The sequence below is a fragment of the Bos indicus x Bos taurus genome, chromosome 29 (assembly GCF_003369695.1).
Source record: "Bos indicus x Bos taurus breed Angus x Brahman F1 hybrid chromosome 29, Bos_hybrid_MaternalHap_v2.0, whole genome shotgun sequence".
In the NCBI taxonomy this organism is placed as follows: Eukaryota; Metazoa; Chordata; class Mammalia; order Artiodactyla; family Bovidae; genus Bos; species Bos indicus x Bos taurus.
In genome coordinates, this window is record NC_040104.1 from 19,222,041 (window position 1) to 19,234,471 (window position 12,431).

General features: G+C 46.0%; 1 protein-coding gene across 3 annotated transcripts in view; it reads left to right on the plus strand.

The window, feature by feature from the left end:
- Positions 1 to 12,431, plus strand: part of ETS1 (ETS proto-oncogene 1, transcription factor) — a 140,243-nt gene that overhangs the window by 88,801 nt on the left and 39,011 nt on the right. The gene's annotated exons all lie outside the window — the stretch shown is intronic.

The following is a 12,431-nucleotide window of genomic DNA, read 5'->3' on the forward strand; positions in this document are numbered from 1 at the left end:
TAATAGGTGGAAAGTACCCAGCTTTTGTGTCTGAACGTTGGAGTCTGAGTGCTGGTGAAGTCACTCGACTGGCCTGGTCACCTTGGTTCAGTCCCTTAAGGACCCTTTGTGAGCCTCCACCCCCTCACCTATGTAATGCAGAGAATACTGAACACTTGATTGTTTTCAGGCTCATAGTAGCATAGGGAAGAATACATTTTCCAAAATGTAAACCTCTTCTCAGATAGCAGCACCAAAAATGATGGGTGGGAATCAGGTGATGTGGAAACGAATCGGGCAGCCTGAGGAGCCAGCATCTCAAGGGCCTCACAGAGTGGAGCATCAAAGGGTTGTGTGTCAACTGAAAGAGCGGAAGCTGGGACAATAGCGAGACGTAGGATGTCAAATATTTTCCATAGTCTTCTTGAGTGGGGTTATGCTTTGCCACGTTGTTGCCAAAGCCTTCTGACCTTGTCATGAGTATTTTATTTGGTTGAAGGCAGGGCAGGAGTTTGCTCTGGCCCAGAAGTGTAAAATAGGTAAGAACTAGTGGGGTGCACACACCATGTGAAAGTGAAGCCCAAGTGTTAGTCACTCAGTCACGTCTGACTGTAGCCTGCCAGCCTCCTCTGTCCGTGGAATTCTCCAGGCAAGAATACTTGGGGTTATGGTTCCCTTTGCCAAGGGATCTTCTTGACCCAGGGATGAAACCCAGGTCTCCTGCTTTGCAGGCAGATCCTTTACCCTCTGAGCCACCAGGGACAGACCTGTGTTGCACCAGTCTGGCTGTCTGCAAACTTTGGAGCTCAAAGGGCCCAATGAGGGCTTTCCTCCTGAGTAATATGGAGACCCCGCCTCTGTGTTTTCCATGACAAAAGGAGTGACTCTGTTCTGAGACGTTTAGGACTTATAAAATGCCTGGTGTGAAGTCAAGTGTAACTGTCTATATAGAAAATGATTTGAAATCTGTGATCTGCTCTGTAAATGGTTTTGAATGATTGTTTAGGAAATGTATTCTTTAAAGTAGGGTTCCCTGGTGGCTCAGATGGTAAAGAATCTGGTTGCAATGCCGGAGGCCTGGGTTAGGCAGCCTTCCTTCTATGCAGGAATCTTAATCTCAATAATGAAAACATTCTTTTAAATTGTGAGCATGCTATTCATTTAAGGGCACATGCATGACTCGGGTAAAATGCAGTTTGGGTTCTGGCAAATGACAAACATGGAAAAAAGTTTTGAGCACAAGATTAGTTTTGTTTTGTGCCTTACTGACTCTAAGCTGGCATTCTTAGGAAGTTTTTAAAACCAAAAGATGTCTTAGGTCTTCTGGCTCCTAGAGCTGTGAGGTGTTGTCATGGCAAAATACATAGATGATGATGCTACAAAAAAATATTTCCCCCTAGCAGATTGGAGGATGCAGAATAGGTAAGGAGTTTTTTTAGATAAAGATTCGGGGGTTGTCAATTTCCATGTATATCTCAGAATCTGATTTTTGCATTCATTTTCTCAGTCGCTTGGTTGTACTTGGGGAAATCTCCAGGTTCCTTCTCCTAGCTGCCTCTCTAAGCTTTGGGAAATAAAATTGTGTGTGTGTGTACTTAATTGCTCAGTCATGTCTGACTTTTGGAACCCCATAGACTGTAGCTGCCAGGCTCCGTTGTCCATGGGGATTCTTCAGGCAAGAATACTGGAGTGGGTTGCCATGCCCTTCTCCAGGGTATCTTTCCAACCCAGCGATTGAACCCAGGTCTCCTGCATTACAGGCAGATTCTTTACCATCTGAACCATATGTGTATATATACATGTTTTTCTATTTTACAAGACCGTTCCTATTTTACCATATATGTGTATATATATATGTCTTTCTATTTTACAAGACACATTTCAGTTCAGGAAGTCACCAATAATTTATTGAGCACTTACTGGGCTTTGCACACCCAATGGCTCAATGGTAAAGAATCCATCTGCCAATGCAGGAGACGCAGGTGTGATTCCTGGGTTGAGATGATCCCCTGGAGAAGGAAATGGCAACCTACTCTGATATATTTGCTTGGAGAATTCCATGGACAGAAAAGTCTAGTGGGCTACAGCCCATGGAGTCACAAAGAGTTGTAGAGGACTGAGCGACTAAACAACAGGCTTTGGAATTTTCACACGTTTACTTTACTCCTTGCTGCCAGGCGGGTAGAGAATCCTAACTAGTAAAGGATGCTCTTGAGCTCTTAGTGATCCCTGAGGCCTGTCCCAGGCCCCCTCTCTCTGCAGGGCTGCTGGAGAAAGCACAGAATCAGGAGCCGTTCCAGCAGGGCACGCTCATTCAAGTATTTCTCCTTTCAGGCCTGTGCCCAGTGTTTGGGGTGGGCGATCTGAACTGTGCTAAGTAAGGAAAGAGCAAGAAAACGTAGCTGTGGGACCCAGGGGATGGTTCAGCTTTCTGGCCCAGCTCCTGGAGCGGAAGTGCCTCTCTGGGTTTCCCTGAACACCTGGGATTGATTTGGGGTTTGCTTCGACATGGAAGCATTTGCTGAGGTGGAGGACGGAGAAGCGGAGTTGGGGTGCGGGGGGAAATAAATCCAGTGATTAAAAATAGCTTGTGTGTGTCAGGTGCCTGAACGAATTGGGGAACACGCCCGCAGTCCCTTTTGTCTGGCAGGTCTGAGCTCCGCGCTGCCGAATTACAACCGCTTTCATTTGTCTTTCCTGCTCTCCTACCATGTAATGGTCAAGGGCTCATTGGAACCATGTGTGAGTCTGGTGAGTCACCAGATCCTCAGGACTTCAGCGGTAATCATGTGTTAAAACTCCTTTTGGGGGATGGGGAGGGTGGGGGTGGACGAGGGGAGAAGGGAGGGACTGAAGTCACTTCCTACAGATGTTCTGATGCTTGGCTGTCTCTGCTGCCTTGGTTCCCAGGCCGGGCTTCCCCGGTGCAGTCTGCAGGCTGCTTCGCCTCTCAGAGGACCAGCCCTCCTGTCCTAGGATAGCATCTCTGCGAGAAAAGGCATCGACCTTTGGGGTTGCCGCACCTCACCCTAGCAGTGTGCAGTATTCCCCGAGGCGGCAGGACAGGCTCCCAGTTTTGTTCAGTCAGGTCATTGGAGGATGAATTGGGAATTTTCTGTGCAGCTGCTTTCTCCTTCCTTCCTTTTTTTTTTTTTTTTTAAAACTAGGTGACTTCGAGGGCGTTGGTAAAAGCGCAGTTGGTTTTTTTTCTAACTGATAAGGAAAATCTGTTTTGGGGACAGGGTGTCCCATTGTTTGGGACAGTGATGAACTGCCTGGTTGGGCTCGTCGGCCCATCCCGGGACACACCGAGCTCTTCTTGCTTTTTGCTGGAGCCAGGAATCCTGCCTGTCTCTCATTGCTTTGTCACTTCATTAGGCTTGTGAAAATGGGGCCGAGGCACAGAGGAGCGACATGGTTCCCTTCTTTGCATTAACCTCAGCCAGCAGCTTTGTGGATTCTACTGACTCCCTCAGCAGGAAGTCCTGGCTTGCCGAGTTTCTAGCGCCTGTAACAATTAGGAGTGTAGGACAAAGGGGACCCTTCCTTCCTAGCTCCAACCCATCCTTCCATCAATGAGAGAGAGTTTGAGCAACATACTTTGTTCAAGTCTTCTGAGATATTAGCATCTCGATAGGGTAAGTTTTCTTAGGGGCCAGTAAGGATTTTCCAGGGACAGGTAACTCCAGAGACAGTCACTAGCCACGGCTATTTTGCTGTCTCTGTTGACCTGAAGGACTAAAGGCGCCTCCTCTGTTGTTCCAGGCAGTCCGACATCTGCCCTTTGGGTGCTGGCCAGAATCTTCAGCCTTTTCTGCCCACTCCTAGACACTCCTAGTAAGTTCGTGAGGACGTTAGCAGTCAGGAAGGATTATCTCTGCAGTCTTCTGCTTGGAGGACAGGGGGGTGGAAAGGGTGATGGCTGACCACTGAACTTTCCAGTCATCCCTCTCTGATCCAGCTTCATCACTCTCCAGATCATGGTCGGGTTGCTTTTTAAAAGAAGCCCTGTGGTTCTAATGGGCCGATGATGAAATGTAGACCTGGATTTAAGCACCATGGAAAGTAATCTGAAGCCTTCTTTTCTTTTTCCGTGAGCTTATCTGTTTCTTGTAAGCTTTCATAGTATGATCCTCCTTTATCTCAGAAATATCCTCGTGACAATGAAATATTTGTGGGTGAAATGGCATGTTGCCTAGGATTAGCCTTACTGTTCTCCTGTGTGTGTGTGTGTGTGTGTGTGTGTAGGGGAGATGAAGTAAAAACTGATAGTGTTGGTGGATTTTAAATATGGATTTATTACACTATTCTCTCTGCCTTGGTCTATGTTTAAAAATAAACCATAGGGGCTTCCCTAATGGCTCATTGATAAAGAATTCGCCTGCCACGATGGCAGGAGACATGGGTTCTATCCCTGGTCTGGGAAGATCCCACATGCCTTGGAGCAACTAAAGCCAGTGAGCCACGACTTCTGAGCCCACGCGCCCTAGAGCCCATGCTTCACAACAAGAGAAGCCTCTGCAATGAGAAGCCTGTGCACCGCGCCTGGAGAGTAGCCCCTGCGTGTCACAGCTAGAGAAAAGTCTGTGCAGCAATGAAGACCCAGCACAGCCAAAAATAAATAAAAAACATTTAAAAATTAAACCCTATGAGGGGTAGACACTACCTATCCACAGACCTCCTTTGAACAGGGCGTCGGTTGAGTGACTTTACCCAGTGTGATTATACTAGTGGCAAAACTGAGAGCCCATAGATTTTGACCAACAAGCCAAGGCAAGCCCAGTGCACGCCCTACTGTGTCTGTTCTCCCGCCTTAAAAATCTTCTCTTTCCACTTGTGACAATTGTCCTTTTTTCTTCTCCGGTTGAATGAGGTTTCTTCTTGGTCCTTTCACTTTAAGAAACCTATTTCAACCAGACTTTATGTAACGAATTAACCTTATATTATGTGCACAGTTGCACATCAGGGTGACTTAGGGGTGAGTGCAGACAGGGAAGGAGGCCAGGTTGTCATCTATCCTGTGTCACTTTGTATGAAAGGAAGGAAGCCTCACAACCCTTAGTTCCAAGAAAGGACAGTATTACAGACAGTTCTGTAAATAGCTTTTAATTATGTCTTTATGGGGTGAGCCATACGAAATCTTGGATTTCTTTGATCTGGGAATGGTTTTATTTAATTTTTTTTGAGCTTTTATTGGTGTGTAGTTGACTTACGCTATTGTGTTGGTTTCTGCTGTACAGCTGAATGAATCAGTTATGCATATAGTCACATCCACTCTTCTCTGGATTCTTTCTGCATATAGGTCATGACACAGTATTGGTGGTAGAGTTCCCTGTGCTATGTAGTGGGTCCTTATTAGTAAGCTGCTTTGTATGTAGTAGTGTGTATATGTCAATCCCAGCCTTCTAGTTTACTGCCCTCCCCAGAGTTTGTTTGTTTTTTTTTTTTTTTAACTTGCTTGTGCCTCAGCTTGCAGGCTTGATCCACTGATCAAGGATTGAACCTAGGTCCTTGGTGGTAAAAGCAGAGTTTCTAACCACTGCCTCAATGTATCAGATTTTCAAATTGAGGAATAAAAGTCCCATTTGCTTTGTCTTAGCTGCAGAAATTTATCTCTTGGATTTCTGATTTCTCTTGGATTTCTGGAGCAACTAAAGCCTATGAGCCACAACTACTGAGCCCACACTCATTCCAGTTTCCAGCAGCAGCAGAACAGAGTGAAAAGACTGTAGATGTGAGTCGAAAGATGAGAGTTTAAGCCAAGTTCTTGATCTCTTGCAGTCCTGGTTTCCTCATCTGTGAGGTGGAGGTCCCGTAATACTTTCCTAGCCCTGCTCCTCCCCACCCTACCCCCACCCCACGCCACTTCATGTGGCGAGGATATTGGGGAAAGGTCTTGGTGGACTGTAGTAGTTTTCAGATGTAAGGCGTATCATGCATTCTCAGTGTTTCTCTCCTGCTGCTATTGATGGGGACAGTACCCTCCTCCCATGGGTGGTGTAGTCATGGTAATCCACCATGCTCTGGCCATTCCGGTGGCTGCATACGAATGGAACATGCACCTTGGATTTCTAATCATCACCTAACCCTCGGGTCCCAGATGTTCCCATCTTCCTGCCATTTTTGTGAGGAGGGGGAGAGGAGGAACCTCTCAGGTCAGCAAGGCTATTTGTCTTGAATGGAATCAACTTCTGGAATCAACGCCACTTCAGGCTTAGATTCTGGGTACCATTGTTGATACGAGCCATTCAGTTTCAAACAACTTTAAAGAATGATAGGAAAAGTCAAGTGAGTTGGGTTCTTGCCATCGAGCAGGCCTTAACTTTGAGTTCCGTATGAGTGAATTGAAACCCTTGTTTTGCGTTTGACTTAAAACATCCTTGAGGTGTGTAAGCTTTTGTTTAGGACGAGGTCACAGTGATCGACAAGCAGATGTTTCTCTGTGTTGAAAAAGGCCACAGCTCGTTGTGTCCCTCCTGATTCACTGAAAGCTGTCTGTTCATTTCTACTCCAATACTCTGCAGTCTTGATTGGACAGAGTTTGGGACTGTTACTTACTCTCCATCTTCTGTACAACTCTCCTCTCAGAAACATGGGTGATTCTTATAAACATTAACTCAGATTTGGGGTCCTAGGGAATATTCCCTGGGTCAGAAAGAAGGCTGAACACTGAAGAACTGATGCTTTCAAACTGTGGTGCTGAAGAAGACTCAGCACCTTGAAAGTCCCTTGGACAGCAGGGAGATCAAACCAGTCAATCCTAAAGGACATCAGTCCTGAATATTCATTGGAAGAACAGAAGCTGAAGCTCCAATACTTTGGCCACCTAATGTGAAGAGCTGGCTCACTGGAAAAGACCTTGATGCTGAGAAAGATCGAGGGCAGGAGGAGAAGGAGATGACAAATACGAGATGGTTGGATGGCATCATCGCCTCAATGGACATGAGTTTGAGCAAATTCCAGGAGATTATGTAGGACAGGGAAGCCTGGCCTGCTGCAGTGCATGGACTTGCAGAGTTGGACAAAACTTAGTGACTGAACAACAGTAGAAATCTAATATACTTGTAATATGGTTGTTTCATAAGTATATTTAGAGTCTCCACTATATCATCTTACTATATATTTCCAGGTCAAGCTAACATTTTGAGACAAATGTGTTATTGCAATTTAAGATTTTGCCATTGGAGAAGGAGATGGCAACCCACTCCAGCATTCTTGCTTGGAGAATTCCATGGACAGAAAAGCCTGGCAGGCTGTAGCCCATGGGGTTGCAAAGAGTTGGACACAACTAAGCAACTAACACACATTGCAGTTATTGGGCTTCCCTGATGACTTAGTGGTAAAGAGTCTGCCTGCCAATTCAGGGGACAGGAGTTTGATCCTTGAGTCAGGAAGATCCCCCAGAGAAGGAAATGTCAGCCCACTCCAGTATTCTTGCCTGGGAAATCCCACGGAAGAGCCTGGTGGCCTGCAGGCCATGAGGTCGCAAACAGTCAAACACGACTTAGTGACTAAACAACAACCACCACAATTACAATTATCAGCACAGAGGCAGTTTTAGTACTTGTCCATAAAATACATTTAGTTAACTTCTGTGGAGCCTCGATTACTTTCTAGGTGCTATTGCTAACGTTAGAAATATTTTTGGTTCCTAATGCAAATGTATTGTAATAGGTAATGAGACAAAGTATGGTAAGCATAGCAAAGGTGCCTGCTTGGGCTAAACCATGTCACCTTCTCCACCTGTGCAATGATTTTATTGTTGTTGGTGATTATCATTGACAGAACTGGCATGGACATAAATGAGCAACTTAGAGGACTTTTTTGCATTCATATTCTTACACGATAAGAGTTTAATATTTTATATTAATATCCTCTTTTGAATGTGATTATTCATCATCATTTAAATGGAACCCCTGTGCTACTGAAAAATGCAATCCTGCCTGATTGTCCATTCACTTACAGAGGAGTTTAGATTTTTTTTTTTTAACCCCAAATTCTACACTTTTAAGAAAATAGATGAAGCTCTGACATTCCTGTCTGAGTCCTTTGGGCCCAAGGATTGTGATACGCCTTCCTCCGAGCTCATCAAGGGCAGGTGTCCCGAATGTGGGGTTGACTTTCCCCAGCTGGGCTGTGAGCACCTTTTCAAGAGATCTGGCACTTTGAATCCCCACCCAGGGGCGCAGCCCTTGAGTGCCGTGCAGCTGCAGCTGATGGCATGTAGATAAGGCTTTTGAAGATGGCGTCAAGGTGGGCAGGCACAAGTAAGTGTAGCTGCTTCCCTTGGAGAGAATTAAGCCAGAACCCAGAAGTGCCAGCTCCCAGACAGGAAGCAGAAACCTGTGTGGGGTGTTGTCAGCCTAGAGTCGTGCACACCATCCTGGCACCTGACTGCCCAGGCTTTCCTGTTGAGAAGTTCCTGGGGCCTTCTTGCCAGTCTCATCCTTCAGTTCCAGTTCACAGAATCATCACTGCCCATCCATTTGGCCTGGCTCTCATCTTCCACATGTGCTGTCCTGGCCAGTTTCTGCCATCCGTAGAGTCCTTTTCATCGAGTTATAAATCCAGTGGCAGGAACAGACACACACAACAGAACCCACACAGTTCAAGTTCATGGATTCGTGTTGGATGGGGGCGAAGGGAAGGAGAGTCGATTCGTATTCGGAAGACAGTGAATTCATCCGGCCTTTGTTGATTGACTCCTGTGTTTCGGTCAGAAGCCATACTCTTGGTTAAATAAAGAGTCCTTTTCTCTGAATCAAACTGACTTCCACTCTGAGGGGAGACTTCCTGGACCTGTCCCATAGCTGTTCTGGGGCGAGGAGAGAGGGGATGGGGGGAGGCACTAATGTCTTTCTTGGTGACTCATTTGATGATTACTCCATTGTTCAAAGGGCTGGATGTTATGTAATCAACATTTTATCCCCTCCCCCCACTTTTCCCCCGTAACAATCTGGGATTTTCCATCATTTTGTCAGTCTTCCTGGAGGCATGTTGATTTTTCCACTAGGTTTTTTTGGGCATGGCCCAAAGCAACCCAAACTCTCTGCTCCCTGGAACTTCAGATCCCCCTCGGTGCAGGGCCTGGGAGAACCACGGCTGTGAACCCTCCTGTTCTTCCAGGGCAAGAGGGCTGACACTGGGCGGTTTCCTGACAACCTGGCTCAGAGCAAACTATGGGAAAGTGCTGCCTGCCCTTTTTTCTCACCTCACAATTTCCATTCGTTTTGACGTTCAGAAGCAATAAATTTGCTTCTTTTTTCAGTGGTCATCAGTTGTCATTTTTTTGTCCCTCCTTTATGTTTCCATTTTATCCAGCCAATAACACATTGTGTATATCCAGGGAACTTTTTGGACTTCCCAGGTGGCTCTAGTGGTAAAGAACTTGCCTGCCAATGCAGGAGACCTAAGAGTCGCAGGTTTGATCCCTGCATGGGGAAGATCCCCTGGAGGAGGGCATGGCAACCCCCTCCAGTATTCTTGCCTGGAGAATCCCATGGACAGAAGAGCTTGGTGGGTTACAGTCCATGGAGTCACAAAGACACGACTGAAGTGACTTAGCCTACTGGGAACTTTTTAACCAGACAGGTTTTAGAGATGGCTGGTGGAGGAACTTCTCAGTGGCCCTGCCTGGAACTCAGCCATTTTATGTCTGTTTCACATGAAACATGGGGGAGTAGGAGGGCTTCTGTAAATGACTGCAGTGAAGTGCATTGATGTCTGAAGGTCACAGGACAGCTCGTAGGAATCCTCAAGTCATTTCTTTTTCGCTTTTTGTTGGAAATTGTGCCTGAGGTGGATTTGGAGGACTTATAACTTGAACCATAGCTGCATGTCTTGGCTTTGAACATGGTCTGCAAGTACAAGAGGGATTGTCTACAGCAGAGATGAAGGTACATGCGACAGTAGCAGAGGACCCGTGGGTGACTCTACAGATGTTGCATCTCACTCCTCTCCACCGCCTGCATAAATCAGGTTTATAGCTGTTGTCTACTCTATGCACTTCACATCTGCCCACTTGAATTTTTCTGCAGAGCCACCTTCGTAGGCAAAGCCACCATCATCTCTCACCACAAATAATGCAAGAGCTTTGTAACAAGTCTTCCTTCACCCATTCAGAAATACCTCCTAAACCCTATGGGGCAGCTAAGAAAGAGTTTTTTCCCCCATTTTTAAAAATTGTGGTAAAAATGAATATAACATAAAACTTAAACCAACTCAACCATTTTTAAGTTACAGTTTGTGCATGCATGCTAAGTCACTTCATTTGTGTCTGATTCTTTGAGACCCCATGGACTGTAGCCTGCCAGGCTCCTCTGACCATGGCATTCTCCAGGTGAGAATGCTAAAGTGGGTTGCCATGCCCTCTTCCAGGGGATCTTCCGACCAAGGGATCAAACCTGTGTCTCTTATGTCTCTTGCGTTGGCAGGCGGGTTCTTTATCAGTAGCGCCATCTGGGAAGCCCAAATTCCAGTTTAGTGGAATTAAATACATCCATGTTGCCATCACCCCCATATACCTCCAGAACTGTTTTCATCCATAGAACTGAAACTCTGTTCCCAAGACACAACTCCCCACCTCCTCCACCCCATTCCCTCTGCCTTCCAGTCCCTGGCAGCTACTAATCTACTTGCTGACTCTATAAATTTGTACCTCATATAATCTGTCTTTTTCATGACTGACTTATTTCATTTACCATAATGGGAAGTCTCATCCATGTTGCAATGTGTGTTAGAATTTCCTTCCTTTCTAAGGCGGAATGATATTGCATCATATGTATATACTATTGGTGCATTTTGCTTATCCTTTCATCTGTTGATGGACAGTTGACTGCCTCCACATTTTCGTTCTTATGAATAACACTGCTATGAACCTAGGTATACAAATATCTCCTCAAGACTTTGCTGTCAACTTTTCTAGGTATATGGTGGTTTAGTCGCTAAGTTGTATCTGACTCCTACAACCCCATGGACTGTAGCCTGCCAGACTCCTCTGTCCATGGGATTCTCTAGGCAGAAATATTGGAGTGGGTTGCCATTTCCATCTCCAGGGGATCTTCCTCACCCAGGAATCGAACTTGAGTCTCCTTCACTGCAGGCAGATTCTTTACTGACTGAGTTATGAGGGATATAGAGAATGCCTAAAACTCGACAAAAAAAGGCAAATAACTCTATTAATGCTTGAATAGACATTTCTCCAAAGAAGATACACAAGTGGCCAGTAAGCAGATGGAAAGATGCTCAACATCACTAGTCATGAAGGAAATGCACATCAGAACCACAGTGTGATACCACTTGGTGTGTGTTAGGATGGCTGCTGAGGGCTGGCAGGGAGGCGGGACTGTGCGCTGTGCTGTTGTCCAGTCACTCAGTCGTGTCTGACTCTCTGTGACCCCATGGGCTGTAGCCTGCCAGGCTCCTCTGTGCATGGAATTCTCCAGGCAAGAATACTGGAATGGCTTGTCATTTCCTCCTCCAGGGAGTCTTCCACACCCAGGGATTGAACCTGTAACTCTTGGGTCTCCTGCACCGGCAGGTGGCTTCTTTACCACCAGGCCACCTGGGAAGCCCAGTGTGCACTGTGGTGACAGGATAAAATCCTACAGCCACTGTGAGGAACACAGGATGGCAGCTCCTTGAAAAATGAAAAATAGAATTATCATAGGGACTTCCCTGGTGGTCCAGTGATAAAGACTCCTTACTTCCAGTGCATGGGGAAGTTTCCTGGTTGGGAAACTAAGATCCCACGTGCTGTGCAGTGAGACAGGAAAAAAAAAGAATTACTGCAAGGTGATCCTTCTTCAGACAAAATATAATCGTGTCATTCCTCTGCAGGCAACCCTCAGTGCCTTTCTGTCTTACTTAGGATACAGTTATAAATTCCTGCACACCCTCCTCACTTACCTTTTCAGCCTCCTCTCCAGCTGCTGTCCCCCAGTCACTGTGCCGCAGCTGCACTGACCATTTCGATACTAAAGCAACTGAGGTTCTCTTCGCCCATCTCAGAATCTTCAGCTGTGCTATTCACTTCACTTAGTATCTCAGTCCTCTAATATCAGTGCTCATAAGGGTTACCTGGATTCTGTGTTGAAAATGGATTTCCGGGCTCCGCCCCCTCAGAGGTTGTAATTCAGGAGGTCTGGGTGGGGCTGAGTTCCCAGGTGATGCTGATCTGGGGACCACACATTCAGAACCACTGGTCTTTAATAATTTTCTTAATGATCCTTCAGATCCCAGGTCAAACATCTGTGTTCTGAAGGAGGCTTTTGCTGATTCCTCCAGACCTAAAGGGCACTATTACGGGTTAACACTTCATCTCCTACTCCTGTGAAGCCCTGTTGACGTTGTATTTGAAGTTTAATTGTGCAAATAGATTTTTACTAACTGATTTCCCTGCTGGAACCTGATACCAAGCTCCATCAGGGTGGGAATCATTTTTGTCTTGTTCA